This window comes from Artemia sp. Qi Xiang Cuo, chromosome 13 (assembly GCF_049724085.1).
Source record: "Artemia sp. Qi Xiang Cuo chromosome 13, ASM4972408v1, whole genome shotgun sequence".
In the NCBI taxonomy this organism is placed as follows: Eukaryota; Metazoa; Arthropoda; class Branchiopoda; order Anostraca; family Artemiidae; genus Artemia; species Artemia sp. Qi Xiang Cuo.
Genome location: NC_142806.1, coordinates 12209928 through 12224447, shown reverse-complemented (window position 1 = coordinate 12224447; position 14520 = coordinate 12209928). Strand labels below are relative to the sequence as shown.

Below are 14520 nucleotides of genomic sequence, written 5' to 3'. Positions count from 1 at the left end.
ACAGTGAAAAAACACTATGTGCCATGGCTATTCTATTTTCCAATTCTTTACTACATTCCATGGGCGCATGTAGCATCTTGTCTAGGGGGAGGCAGCCGATTCTGCGATGGAAAGGGGGAGCTGAAGAGGAAGTTACATCGGTAGTTCACAAAACCTCACATCACCAGCAAGTTCTATCTTACCTTTTGAAATCTTTGTTCATCAATAATCACCATAAATCAAGGAGGCACACTTGTGCCTCTTTAAAGAGGCGACCCACCGCAATGTTAAGCGATTTCTGGTCCTAGCGGTCGCAGAGAGACGGCGGTGATCGCATTTTGTAGCCTAAACTCAAACTAAGAAATATGCAAAATTTCACTCCCCCCCAACTTTATCATCATGGGGGAAAGTGGGCCGGAAGTTTCACCACCCCCCTTTAACGTTGTCCGATCGGGCTGAAATTTAGAGGATAAGCTTTTCTAGGGCCTGGGAGCTTATCCTCAAAATTTCAGCTCAATCCGATCACTCCTTCCCTGTTTTCCAAAAACCAAACATAGCCACTTAATGTTCATCAAGTTATTTCTTTTTATCTGACACGCCTACAGGCCACAGTTGGCAACGGATCCGGGTGAATGAGGACTCATTCGAACCGGAATTCGACCTGTTAGGGCCTTTTGATATTTTCAGACAGAAAAAATTATCCCCCGAATTTACATTTACGAAAAACCTCGTTTTCATGTTAATTTAGGCATGCCGCCAAAAGCTGATTGAGGAATGTCAAGAGATTTTAATGACGCAAGTCGATAACAAAACAAATCAGTGTTGATTTACTGTGGATAGAGTTTTGACTGCAAATCCTGAAGATAAAGCTCCCAGAGAGAACACTTTGAGAAGACAATAGTCTCGAAGCTAAGTTTAGGCTAGACTAACACAAGAACGTTTCTTTAGTTGTGATACTTACAAAAGAATAAACAAATGAAATAAAACAAGAACCTTCAAAAGCGGGGGGTTTGGGGGCGGCAGCCCCCTACTTTAACTCCTGACACGATCAGCTAACAGTTAGTCAAGCAATAATAAGTAATAAACTGTATAAAAACGTGCAGAAATTATTTGAAAAAAAAACTACGTTTTCTAAAGAGTTAAAGAGGCTGAGTCACAAGTTCGAACCTTAAAACGTAGAGGGATTAGGAGGTACAGTTGGGGGGCTGCCCCCCCCCAAACCCCCCGCTTTTGCAGCCTTTAAATAAAATAAACAAGTTTTTGAAACTGAAAGTAAGGAGCGACATTAAAACTTAAAACGACCAGAAATTATTCCGTATATGAAAGGGGCTGTCCCCTCCTCAACGCCTCGCTCTTTACGCTAAAGTTTTTTATTGTTTAACAAAAATAGAGTTGTGAAAAAGTCATTTTTGGATATTTTTGGATCATAAACGATATTTGGAAATTTCTGTTCATTTCCAGCTTTTTCAACCATCTAACAGTGAACATCCAACAGAAAAATTTCAACGTAAGAAAAGTTTAAGTTAATATCTGATGTAAATGTGAAGTTCTAGGGGGGCAGCTGCCCCTCTTTCCTACGCCCATGCTTCATCCACTACTTTTATTAATAATCCTCCCCAGGTAATTGAAGCTATCCGCGTGATTCCTCGTTACCTAAAGTTACCTCTTTACTCTCTTTTGTTCCTAGTTTTAGAAACTTGGTCCTCCTATTTTTAATTTTTAAATATATTCTTTAACTCTAAACTCTCAAAACATACTAACATTCATTCATTTTGAAAAGTGCGTTTACATAGAGCACCCAATTCATTTGAATAATCTATCTCTATGAAGTCTTTATCGTTCCATCCAATTCTATGTTCTCCCGTATCGTTTGCCGTATTCTTTAGGACGAAGTCCTCCGGAATAATTTGCGCAAACGGGGATAGGCCCCAACCCTACTACACTCCTGATTCCACTCCAAACTTACTAATCTCACTTTCTACCTTAATCGCAGCAACATTATTCTCATTTATGATACTTATCTCTTTACTGTACTTATCTTTTATTATACCATACCAGGACAGTACCTTCACAAGACCTATTCTTTCATCTGAAATAAATACCTGTTCATTATTAATAGAACTCAGGTCTTAAGGGGCCATATGATTCAAACACTTCTCAATTATTTATCTAAAAGTAGAAATTTGGTCAACATATCCTCCCGCCCCCCTTTCAAAAACCACGTAATTTTGTAAAAACCTTATCTACAGCATCTTTTAGTCCAATAAATATCATCATGATGAGTAATTTGCTTCCTTTTAGAAGCTAAAGATTCCCTTTAGAAGTGGAGTTTGAAAATAAAAACAAAACAGGCGGCTTATCCATAATATATAGAAAAATATTTTAGGGTTATTTTGGAGGAGTCCGATTCCAAAGCCAAACTCCACCTTATATATAAATTCATTATCCCAATGGTATTTGCAAAGGTTTAACCTTAATCCATTTTTCTTAGAAATTGCCTCGAAGTCCCACAAAAATAATCCTCAATTAGGCTTACAGGGGAAAACCCGACAAAGTAAACATTTTTGTTGCAAAACAGAGTTTTGTAATACAAGGAAAAATTCAAAATAAGAAAAAAAATTTGTTCTGGTCAGTAGAGCCTTGTTGATACACTAGTAGTTATTAATTATATAATTTACGGTTACTTTATTTTCCTGTTTACAACATCTTTTTATCCTAAGTTGGGAAAGTAAAACTGTGATTCTGTTGAGCGGTGTACACAAATCAAAGGCGGGGTACTTAGAGCCCTTGTCCCCCCTAAGATATCAATATTATAATCAGGGCCGTTTAGCAGGAAAGTAGATACGTTGCATCTTGTTTAAAGTGCAATCATGTACGAATTTTAATCTTAATGATCGGAGCCACAAAGTTTGCCCATGGCTCCTCCAAATCTATCTACAACAAGCAGGGGCGGTTCCAGGATTTTTTTAGGGGGGGGCAAAATAGGTTGATCCGAAAAATTTTTTTAGGGGGGGGGGGGCGCAAACTAGGTTGATCCGATAAACTTACGTTAAGAGCAAGTTTAATTAACACAAACTTGATTTAATTAAGTAAGTTACACTACTTTAGACTACGCTAGGGGGGTGCGCCACCCTCACCCCCTGGATCCGCCACTGCAACAAGCAATATTTTGAACACAAAGTTCGCCAGTTTAATTTTTCTAGGACATATGATTTTAAATATTTCGAGGGGCTAACGAAGTACAGAGTCTTATCAACAGCGAATGAGTAAAACTAAAGTATGTCACGAGCGGCTAATTTTTCCAATTTTGAATATTGTGAGGGGCTAACAAAGTACAGTCTTATCAACAGCGAGTAAGCAAAACAAAAGTATGACCACAAACACGTTTGTGGTCAAAAGCTGCTGCAATAATTCATGTTGTTCTAGCAACGCAACTTGATTTTTTTTCATTGGGTTTAGGTTTTTTTAAGTTTTTACCTCGCTCGTTACGCTAAAGTTTAAATTTTGTCCCAACTCTTTAGGAATGACTCCTGAATCACAAAGGTCGTTTAATTAGAATTAAAAGCTCTTTTAAAAGTGCTAAAAAAAACTTTAACGTAAAGGGTATGGTATTGAGGAGGCGGCAACTCCCTTAATATACCTAGTAATTTCTGTTTGTTTTAAGTTTTAACGTTGCTCCTTACTTTAAGTTAAAAAAACTTGTTTTGTTAAATTTATTTTTGATTGTTTTCACGGAAATCTGGCTCCCTCTTCATAGAAAATTCCCTATTCCCATGAAAAATTCCTCCATAGAAAGATCCTCCGACGTAACCCCCTTTCACCAGAAAAACACCCCCTGAAAATGTCTGTATACTTCCGTCTGTAAACGTCTGTACACAATAACAAATACTATATGTAAACAATGGGCAAAATTCATAACTTTTAGCCCTTCCCCAGGGGACTGTGGGGTGTTTAAATCACCCTTAAAGACATAGTTATTAGATTTTTCGAATATGCTGAAAAAATGGCTATCTCAAAATTTTGATCGTGTGACTTTGGGGAAAAAAATAAGCGTGGGAGGGGGGCTAGCTGCCCTCCAACATTTCTGGTCACTTAAAAAGGTTACTAGAACTCTTGATTTCCAATCAAATGAGCCCTCTCCCGATCTTCTACGATCACTGGTTCGATGCGATTACCTTTGGAAAAAAACAAAACAAATAAACACGCATCCGTGATCTTTCCTCTGACAAAAAATGTAAAATTCCACGTTTTTGTACATAGGAGCTTGAAACCTCTACAATAGTGTTTTCTAGTATACTGAATATGAGGGTGTGATTTTCATTAAGATCACTTGATTTTTTTAGGGTGTTTCCCCACTTTTTCACAAATTTGGCAAATTTTCTGAGGCCCGTAGCTTTTGGTGGGTACCATTAAATTTGATGAGTTCTATATATTTTAAATAAGCATCAAAATTCGACTCTTTTGATGTATATATTGTTATCAAGACTCTGTTTCTTAGAGTTTCGGATACTATTGAGCCGCATCGCTCCTTACTTACAGTTCGTTACCACGAACTGTTTGTTGGATTCGAAACATTAACTCTCAACACCTTAAAGGAAAGGAAACTTCTAGCTTTCGAGATGACTTCGCATTACGAGTAGATTCGAACACACTGACCACATCAAGAATATGGAAGAACACTAAAGGTTCCAGTCCACTTAAACCATTCTCAGCAAAATCAAGAAGCAACAGAAGCACAAGGTCCGTCACGTACAGCTAATGGAGCTGTGTCCCAAAAATTACCCTTTAAGGCTCCCTCCATGGCCTTTATCTAAAATGAAGACCATGAAAAACGGAGAACTCCCGCAAAGTCAAGAGAGGCCATTTATTACGAATTGCACCAGATAAGAGCACTATACATGAATTGGCAGCAATTCAGATAGTGCATAAATTAGCAGGGATTATGGCCCCAAAACGTCCCACAAGGATGACCAGGACCTAGGCAGGTAAGTAAAATTGGAAATCCAAATTGGGGAATGACTGCGAAGACCAAGCGCCCAAAATGCCAATGGACTCCCCACATGGCTTCACGGCATATGGTCGAAATCTTAAGGTAGCCATTCTCCTTTGAATAGTTTAGACGTCCAATGAATATGTATCCGGCGTCGGCGTCAAAATAATGCAAACTGTCAAATTTTCAAATATAAACTTCAACTGAAGAGATGGACATATTTTACTTTGTTTGAACAACAATCATGCTTGGAACGATTCCTGGATCTGCTAGCCTAGGTGGCAGCCAAAAGAAATATACACTAAAAAAAAATAAAAAAAAATTCTGCATGTAAGAGCTTGGCTTGGTTATATGGAACACATTTCGGGCAGTAATTTGGACAAAAGAACGTAAAAATATGACAAAATTTTCGGTGTTTGAGCAAGAAACTAGAAGCTGAGAGCAAAAAGAAGTTACCAAAGTGCAACATTTTCTATCTCCTTTAAAAAGTAACCCTTTGACATTTGGACTGCCCTCTGCCAAAAGCCAGTACCTGTATTTTTTAAATTTTCTATGCAAACCACAAAATGCTTTTTGTTTTTTAATTTTTGGATTTGTTTTTAATTTTAGTTTTTTATTTTTTTTCAAAATTTTCTATGCAAACCACAAAATGATTTTGTTTTTTAATTTTTGGATTTTTGGATTTCTTTTTAATTTTTGTTTTTTAATTTTTTTTTAATTTTCTATGCAAACCACAAAATGCTTTTTGTTTTTTAATTTTTAATCAGAATTTCGTCAATAGGTTTTCCAGATTATTTTCTTCGAGTCTTTGTCACATCAACGGTATGTCTAAACTAAGTTTTGGCCGTAAAAAAAAGTGAAAAATGTTTTTACCTCATTCTGACTGAGCCATTAGACTTTCCCAAGCCCTTCGGTGGCGCAAATAGGATTAATCCCTGCTTGGTAATACGGGACTTTCGATCTCAGTTGCGGAAGCTAATCAAATAGCCCGAAATTTGACTGTGGTGACAAGATTGTGCGAAGGTGTCTCCATCGTAAGCCAACCAGAAGAAGAAGAAGAGTTCACCGTCTTGATAAATTAAATTATCAAGGTCCCTCTTTAACTAAAATCGAATTTTTGTGAAGACACTAAATTTTGACAGAGGCCAGCCAATATAGAAAATAAAAATTAATTAATTATGCAAAAATCGTAAATTAATTCTTCCATACCTTAGGACAAAACACGGATATCCTTTTGGAATAAAAATAGGCCAGATCTACAAAGTAACTAGGTCTGTGATCAAATAGATTCTATCCAGCTAAGCCGACTTCCTATTTAATAAATAAATTAATTTGAAATCATAGCAGAAAGTAAAAGGAAAAAACATCACTGAATTTAACAATTTTAACGCTAGGTTTTGATGATAAAACCCGTATTTACGTCATGGTTAAAAGCCTTCGGGAACCAGTGAATATTAGTTATTTTTTGGCAATGTTTATTAAAACAGAAGGAACGAATCTAAATCATTTTGTATCGTGAATTATCAAGCGTTAGCTTTGGGCTTCGTCTCATTACCTATTTCAAGGGCAATCAAACAATATTGTAGGCAGTCAAATATCCATGAGGAAAGGGGGGGTTCCAATTAGAACCACCAAAAGCCGCTATCTCTGCCCCTCAGGACTGTTATTTTGAGACATTCTTTTCCTCCATCCTAAAAACACCACCCACCAACTTCAGACCGGATTGGGAAGGCAATGCTTGTCTCTCAAAACAGAGGGAAGAGTCACCTGCCACTCGCAAGCTATTAGTATATTCTCGTCTTAAGAAAATGTGGAGAAGCAGGGGGGAGGAGGCATCACAAGCGCCGTCCAGAAATTTTTCAAGAGATGGAGGCAAGTGTTACTACGAACTTTGTTTCATCGGTGTTAAAATGGGAATACTGGGTTACACGTTATTTTTTTTTATATTTAAAAGTTTGTGGCTGCGAACTGTAAGTAAGGAGCGACTCCTGCTAATAGTAATCAAAACTCTAAAAAAATATTTTTGACAACAATATATATATTAAAATTGTTGGCCTTTATGGCGGTTCTAATTCATAAAATTCTTTAGGAGAAAAGTTTCAAACAACAAGTTACCCAGAAAAGAAAATCATGCCACATTTTCAAAAGAGGAAAACAACCCCATAAGAACGAGTTATTTTGATGAAATTACACGGTCAAATTCAGCATATCATGGAAACCTCTTATAGAGGCTTTAAGCCCCTATCTATAGAAATATGAATATTAATTTTTGCCGAAAAGGATGCAGCACAGTAAAAATACGGTTAGGCCTTGAACAAACTGCAACAAAAATGAATTTTATACTATGAGAAAGTGAAAAATTAGCTTATTAGAAATTCTAAAATCGGCGTTGCTACCCCGAGGCGAAATTAGTACAATTTTCCCTTGAATTACAAAGGAGGGGGCAAAAAGATAACACCTTATTTTGAGACATTACAAAGAAAGGGGTGTCTCCGATAGGGTTATTAATGTAATAGAAAACGAAAATGATGCTAAAAAGAGTCTATTACCAGTGCTACAGTTGTGTTTTCGCAGTTTCCACTTAGAGTTGGAAGTTAGAGGGGCAAAGTCCAAAAATCAACCAAATATCCTATTTTACTGAGTAAGAAGTTCTTTCTAGGGTTTTCTTGCTCTTAAAAAACGAAAGAAAAAGGCTTGTAACCTACAAAAACCCGCAATTACAAGGTAACTGAATATAAATTACATACTTCTTCTGTAAAATCGGCTAACTTTTGCTCAAACCCTAAGTTAATGATGGTCTTTTTTAAGATTGAATAGACGGAACAAAGGTGTAGAAAACAACTTAATCGAATACCCTGTTAAAAAGAAAAAAGTCCAAGGGTTGAAGATATATAAAGTAAGGCTCATTTAACAATGTAGCGAAATCAATTAATACAAAGATTAGGAAATGAAGAGATAACGTTGATTTCAATCATTTGCCGTATTAAATCATTGAATCATTGAATCTTCTTGAATCATTGGTATTAAAAGCAAAATCATCGTCTTCATCTTCCTTGACAATTTGGCAGGAGACCCCTCAGCACAGTCTGCAAGCTATTGAGCTAACCATATCAGATTTCTTCCATGAGCATCTTTCTAAGCCACAGCTATTCGGCTTACAGGAGCACTTCACAATTTCCAGAAACTGCAATGGAGCAGGAGATAAATCAGCCATAGTAGGAATTAAGTCTGTTTCTCTGCATCTGAACCCGTACTGAAGAGGGTCGGGACTGCTATTTTCACCGCAGCGTTAAACCTGGAGATAAACGCGGAGCGAGTGAAACTTAGAAAATGCATGTGTAGGTGGTAAGTCTCGACGATTCACACCATTTGAGGAAGTAAGCAGCTCCTCTCTTCCATTACAGTTTAAAGGTTTAAATGCATGTGTAGGTGGTAAGTCTCGACGATTCACACCATATGAGGAAGTAAGCAGCTCCTCTCTTCCATTAAAGTTTAAAGGTTTAAATGCATGTGTAGGTGGTAAGTCTCGACGATTCACACCAGTGGAGGAAGTAAGCAGCTCCTCTCTTCCATTAAAGTTTAAAGGTTTAAATGCATGTGTAGGTGGTAAGTCTCGAAGATTCACAACATTTGAGGAAGTAAGCAGCTCCTCTCTTCCATTAAAGTTTAAAGGTTTAAATGCATGTGTAGGTGGTAAGTCTCGACGATTCACACCATTTGAGGAAGTAAGCAGCTCCTCTCTTCCATTAAAGTTTAAAGGTTAAAATGCATGTGTAGGTGGTAAGTCTCGACGATTCACACCATTTGAGGAAGTAAGCAGCTCCTCTCTTCCATTAAAGTTTAAACGTTTAAATGCATGTGTAGGTGGTAAGTCTCGACGATTCACACCATTTGAGGAAGTAAGCAGCTCCTCTCTTCCATTAAAGTTTAAAGGTTTAAATGCATGTGTATGTGGTAAGTCTCGACGATTCACACCATTTGAGGAAGTAAGCAGCTCCTCTCTTCCATTAAAGTTTAAAGGTTTAAATGCATGTGTAGGTGGTAAGTCTCGACGATTCACACCATTTGAGGAAGTAAGCAGCTCCTCTCTTCCATTAAAGTTTAAAGGTTTGCTTTGTTTCTGATCTTTTGTTGCATACCATCCATCATATCGGTCAAACAACACTGTAGAGCATGGGCACCGTATTTTTTTATAAATGCAATGTTCTGGTTGAATGTCACTGAAAATGTTGCTTCCAATCTTCCACTGAAGTCCATGAAGATGAGCTCCACCGTCCAAAAAGTCAAGGTGGGGCTCTATTAATTTTTTTTTTCTATTTGTGAACAGGTTGTTTACCTCTTTGCAATAAAGCTTTCACAAGATTAGGCTTGTGCCTGGTCTCCTCATGAGCACATCTTTGTCAAGGAGTGACGAAAGCCCAGCACACAATTCACGCTTGAAACAGTTTCTGTCTGGTATGATTGAACGTTTTGTAAGAACCAAGAACCTATGGAATATTAGGCTAGGATCTATGTGCTTGATGTCTGATGAACCAATTCTCTTGGCTGTCATTAGAATTAGTTATGATTTCTTTCTGAAGACATAATCCTTAACTGACTTGTCGACCATATCATCAAGAATTGGTTTTCCATCTTATAGAGCTTCTTCTGTGTTTGATTCTAAGGGAGCCATTGGGCAATTTTGCTAAATTTCTCAGTCCTTCACAATTCACAAATGAATTGCACGTTTCAGGCATTTACATGACAAGCAGTGTATCTTCGTGATCTCATTTTTACATTGAGAGACCTATCTCATTGCGTTGTTGAGTGGTCCAGCGTTGTCCAGTATGTACAGTATTTAGACCACTGAAAAAATCCTTTTTCTAGCAATTTGTTTTTATTTCTCGTAATATCAAAAAAATACCATCGTAACCGAGATTACTGAAAAAACAAATGAATATGGATTTACCGATTAATATATGTACGGGTATTCATCCCTGAAAGTCCTAATAATTTTTTATTTATTAAAGTTAAAAAAAAATAGAAACGTGTTTCGTTTTTAGTAAAGTGCAAATTATGTTCCTGTCTTTAGAGGCACGGGGGTTGTCAGCCGCATTCCCCTTAGTTTTGTTTGTTTTGGATTAGACTCGGTTATTTATTGTACTTTCTCTTCATTTTGTCTTTCATTTATTTCTTGCTGGTTACTTTAATTTTCTTTAAAAACCTTCTTTTGCGGATAGCTTTTTTTTTAAATAGATTTCTGCTCGCTTTTAACTGACATAGTTTTTTTTTTGTTTAAAAAAAATTTTTTTTAAATCTTTTCAGTTTTTCTCTATAACAATCCGGGTTTTGCCTTAATAATTATATGTTGAACAAAATTTATCAACACTTGTAATAATATACGCCTTTTTGAAATCTGGACACACATGGTATATTTTGACTTCGTTTCACACCTCAACTTACCCTGAAAAATGAAACTTGATACCTTATTCTATTCCTAAGATATTGTAGCCTATTTATTCTATTTTGACAACCTGGATGTACTTACAGCCTTTTGATCTTGTTTAATGGTAAGAGCAGAAGCAGTAAAAGTAGCATCCGTGAAAGTTTCAACTTAATACCCTCAGTCATTCTTGAGACATTGCTAAGATGTCTTATTGACAACCAGCAAGCACATCCTTTCCTGCAACCAGCATGCCTTTTGATTTATTTTTAAAGCAACGTAAACTTTCCTTGAAAATTTCTGCTTTATACTCTTTCTAGGCCCTAAGATATTCCGCCTAGATATATTGAAAACATGCATGCACTTAAAAATATTTTGATTTAGTTTAATAGTAGCTGAAGTAATAGTAGAAGCAAAAGTGGTAGTAATATTGGTAGCCTTAGAAAACCTGCATACATATAGCGCGTTTCAATATAATTCAACATCCTCTTGAATATTTCCTAAAAATTTCAGCTTGATACCCTCAGCCTTATTTGTAGCCCTATTACTACTTTTACATTCACTGACAGTTTCAACCTAATACTAAAAACTGTTCCTGTGATATAGCTGTTATACCCTTGTTATTAACTGAACCGACATAGTGTTTTCAAATTATTTCAAACGACAAACCGGAGGGAGGGGGCAATTCTGTTGGCCCCAACCAAAACTGAAAGTTTCAACCTAGTACTCAAAGTTTTTCCTAGGATATAGCTGTTATGCCCTTGTTATAAACTGAATCGACATAGGGTTTTCGAATTATTTCTACATACTCCTCAAAATTCCCTGAAAGTTTTACCGTAATACCCTTAGTTTCAGTAGTGCTTCTAGTAGTAGGAGTAGCAGTTGCAGTAACAGAGGTAGCCTTAGTACTAATTGTAGTAGTAAACACATGCACATAGTGATTTTTGATTGGTTCGACATCCCCCCTAATATGCACTGAAAGATTCAACTGAATACTTTAAGCTGTTCTTGATAAATTGCTCACAGATCCTTTTGGCAACCTGAAAGCATATAGTGCACCTTGATTTAGTTCAAAATTCCCCAATGTATTCCCGGAAAGTTTCACCTTAATATTCTTACCAGTGGGAGTAGTAGTCGTAGCAGCAGTAATAATGGTAACATACATAAAGTGCCTTTTGTTTAGATCAACATCCCCCACATTACGCCCTGAAAGATTTCACATAATACTGTCAAGCCATTCCTAAAATATTGCTTATGTGTGCTTTTGGAAATTTACGTGGATATAGCTTGTTTTGATTTAGTTGATTTTGTTTTGAAAATTTCCTTAGCATGTTTTGTAGACAGAAGATAACGACAATTTCGGACGAACTAAATAGCTATGATTTGGTTGTACTTGTTGACCAAATAAAAATCAGAGTTTTCTTTGCATGTTTTGTAGACAGAAGAATACGGTAATTTTGTATGCACTCAATGACAAAGATTTGGTTTTGATTGTTTTCAAATGAAAATTCGAAATTTTCTAAGCAGGTTTTGTAGACAGAAGATAACGGCAATTTTGGACGAACTAGAAAGCTAAGATTTGGTTGTATTTGTTTACCAAATAAAAATCAGAGTTTCTTTTCCATGTTTTGTAGACAGAACAATACGGAAATTTTGGATGCACTCACTAACCAAGACTTGGTTTTAATTGTTTTTCAAACGAAAATTCAAAATTTCCTTAGTATGTTTTGTAGAAATAATAACACAGCAAATTTGGAGGAAATAGGTAGCTAAGATTCAGTTGTATTTGTTTACCAAATAAAAATCAGAGTTTCCTTTGCATGTTTTGTAGACAGAAGAAAACGGCAATTTTGGATGCACTCAATAGCCAAGATTTAGTTTTAATTGTTTTTCAAACGAAAATTCAGAATTTCCTTAGTATGTTTTGTAGGCAGAAGAATACGGCAATTTTGGATGCACTCAATAGCCGAGATTTAGTTTTAATTGTTTTTCAAATGAAAATTCAAAATTTGCTTTGCATGTTTTGTAGACAGAACAATACAGCAATTTTGGATGCACTCAATAACAAAGATTTGGTTTTAATTGTTTTTCAAAAGAAAATCCAAAATTTCCTTAGTATGTTTTGTACGCAGAAGAATACGGCAATTTTGGATGCACTCAATAGCTAAAGATTTAGTTTTAATTGTTTTTCAAATGAAAATTCAGAATTTCTTTAGCATGTTTTGTAGGCAGAAGAATACGGCAATTTTGGATGCACTCAATAGCCGATATTTAGTTTTAATTGTTTTTCAAATGAAAATTCAAAATTTTCTTTGCATGTTTTGTAGACAGAACAATACAGTAATTTTGGATGCACTCAATAACAAAGATTTGGTTTTAATTGTTTTTCAAAAGAAAATTCAAAATTTCTTTAGTATGTTTTGTACGCAGAAGAATACGGCAATTTTGGATGCACTCACTAACCAAGACTTGGTTTTAATTGTTTTTCAAACGAAAATTCAAAATTTCCTTAGTATGTTTTGTAGAAATAATAACACAGCAAATTTGGAGGAAATAGGTAGCTAAGATTCAGTTGTATTTGTTTACCAAATAAAAATCAGAGTTTCCTTTGCATGTTTTGTAGACAGAAGAAAACGGCAATTTTGGATGCACTCAATTGCCAAGATTTAGTTTTAATTGTTTTTCAAATGAAAATTCAGAATTTCCTTAGTATGTTTTGTAGGCAGAAGAATACGGCAATTTTGGATGCACTCAATAGCCGAGATTTAGTTTTAATTGTTTTTCAAATGAAAATTCAAAATTTGCTTTGCATGTTTTGTAGACAGAACAATACGGAAATTTTGGATGCACTCAATAACAAAGATTTGGTTTTAATTGTTTTTCAAAAGAAAATTCAAAATTTTCTTTGCATGTTTTGTAGACAGAACAATACGGAAGTTTTGGATGCACTCACTAACCAAGAATTGGTTTTAATTGTTTTTCAAACGAAAATTCAAAATTTCCTTAGTATGTTTTGTAGAAATAATAACACAGCAAATTTGGAGGAAATAGGTAGCTAAGATTCAGTTGTATTTGTTTACCAAATAAAAATCAGAGTTTCCTTTGCATGTTTTGTAGACAGAAGAAAACGGCAATTTTGGATGCACTCAATAGCCAAGATTTAGTTTTAATTGTTTTTCAAATGAAAATTCAGAATTTCCTTAGTATGTTTGGTAGGCAGAAGAATACGGCAATTTTGGATGCACTCAATAGCCGAGATTTAGTTTTAATTGTTTTTCAAATGAAAATTCAAAATTTGCTTTGCATGTTTTGTAGACAGAACAATACAGCAATTTTGGATGCACTCAATAACAAAGATTTGGTTTTAATTGTTTTTCACAAGAAAATTCAAAATTTCCTTAGTATGTTTTGTACGCAGAAGAATACGGCAATTTTGGATGCCCTCAATAGCTAAAGATTTAGTTTTAATTGTTTTTCAAATGAAAATTCAGAATTTCTTTAGCATGTTTTGTAGGCAGAAGAATACGGCAATTTTGGATGCACTCAATAGCCGATATTTAGTTTTAATTGTTTTTCAAATGAAAATTCAAAATTTTCTTTTTATGTTTTGTAGACAGAACAATACAGTAATTTTGGATGCACTCAATAACAAAGATTTGGTTTTAATTGTTTTTCAAAAGAAAATTCAAAATTTCTTTAGTATGTTTTGTACGCAGAAGAATACGGCAATTTTGGATGCACTCACTAACCAAGACTTGGTTTTAATTGTTTTTCAAACGAAAATTAAAAATTTCCTTAGCCTGTTTCGTAGGCAGAGGAATACGGCCATTTTGGATGCACACAATAACCAAGATTTGGTTTGAATTGTTTTTCAAATGAAAATTCAAAATTTCCTTACTGTGTTTTGTAGACAGAAGAATACAGCAATTTTGGATGCGCTCATTGGCCAAGATTTGGTTTTGTTTGCTAGTCAAATGAATATTCGAAATTTTCTTCGCATTTTTTGTAGACAGAACAATACGGTAATTTTGGATGAACTCGATAACCAAGATTTGGTTTGAATTGTTTGTCAAATGAAAACTCAGAACTTCCTTAGCATGTTTTGTAGGAAGAAGAATACGGAAATTTT

The 14520-nt window shown here is 35.4% G+C and overlaps 1 protein-coding gene across 1 annotated transcript in view; it reads right to left on the bottom strand.

Annotated features, from left to right (window-relative positions):
- ced-6 (PTB domain-containing adapter protein ced-6) overlaps positions 1-6313 on the bottom strand; it is a 123578-nt gene extending 117265 nt beyond the window's left edge. Inside the window, exon 1 of the mRNA XM_089099630.1 lies at positions 6179-6313. The gene's annotated coding sequence lies outside the window, so the exon portion shown is untranslated. The remainder of the gene's footprint in view (positions 1-6178) is intronic.
- Positions 6314-14520: the final 8207 nt, after the last annotated feature.